The 966-nt window shown below is 43.9% G+C and overlaps 1 protein-coding gene across 2 annotated transcripts in view; it reads left to right on the forward strand.

The window, feature by feature from the left end:
- Window positions 1-720: 720 nt before the first annotated feature.
- The window catches only part of fkbp5 (FKBP prolyl isomerase 5), an 11,605-nt gene continuing 11,359 nt past the window's right edge, over window positions 721-966 (forward strand). Inside the window, exon 1 of one of the 2 annotated variants that reach the window (XM_046859504.1) lies at window positions 721-954. The gene's annotated coding sequence lies outside the window, so the exon portion shown is untranslated. The remainder of the gene's footprint in view (window positions 955-966) is intronic. The other variant, XM_046859495.1, reaches the window with a different exon arrangement.

The raw sequence follows: 966 nt of genomic DNA on the forward strand, positions 1-966 counted from the left end.
TGTGTTGTGTACCAAATGGCTTTAACAAGTCTGTTTCACTAAATGCTGAAAAAACTTCATTTTTCAAAATAGCCCTATTCACAGAAATGTGATTATTGTCTTGCAAGGCGTTTTTTTTTCTTTCACTTTCTTGTTGGCAGTATCAACCCCCCCCCCCTTCCTTACTAAAACCTGTCTGCTTACCATAATATATTTTTTTTACAATTGAGTTCATTCTAATATGTGTTGAGATGAGAGTATTATCAGATTGCTAGGGGATTGAGAAAGCAGATACTGCTGCCAGTGCAGGTTAGTGTTTACTAGACTCTACTGTACTGTATATAATGTTCGCGCAGCAGCAGGAAGCAAAAAACCCCATAGCAGTTTAAGGAAGTGCGCCTTCTGCTTTAATATAAATAAACATCTATTTGATTGTGTGTTTTTTTGTAGCGCATTATATGGTTGTGGAGTAGGAGTGTGTGCGGCTTTGTACGCTACACACACTGTTCCCTGGTCGATTCGGCACAGAACGGGTTACGGGTCACGGTGTCTACTAGGACACAGTGTTCTCATCACAGCGAGCTACAGCGCAGCCGGAACATTGTGTTACTTTGTGGATAGTTTACAAGAACCTGCCCTTCGCATTTTTTTTTTTTTTTTTACTATAGGCTTTAGTGCCCATCCCTCATTCACTCCGCCTCCAATGTCCCCCCCACCACCCACCCCGTCCCGGTCCATGTGGCTTTGTTGTTCAGCATAAGCGGTGTAAAATAGCGCCGCTGGAACATTTAGTACTCTCGGTGGAAGAGGGCGGGTTTCCTCCCCGGCAGCGGCAGTGGCAACGCACAGTGCCCTTAAAGCGCTACGGGTACATGTTGCACTTGCCGGCAAAAAAACAAAATTTGGTTAAAGTTCTTTGCGGATTACATAGCCAAGCGCTTGACAGAAACCGGGGACAAAGGCGAAACATTGTAAGTATGTATTTAT

This window comes from Silurus meridionalis, chromosome 1, assembly GCF_014805685.1.
Source record: "Silurus meridionalis isolate SWU-2019-XX chromosome 1, ASM1480568v1, whole genome shotgun sequence".
In the NCBI taxonomy this organism is placed as follows: domain Eukaryota; kingdom Metazoa; phylum Chordata; class Actinopteri; order Siluriformes; family Siluridae; genus Silurus; species Silurus meridionalis.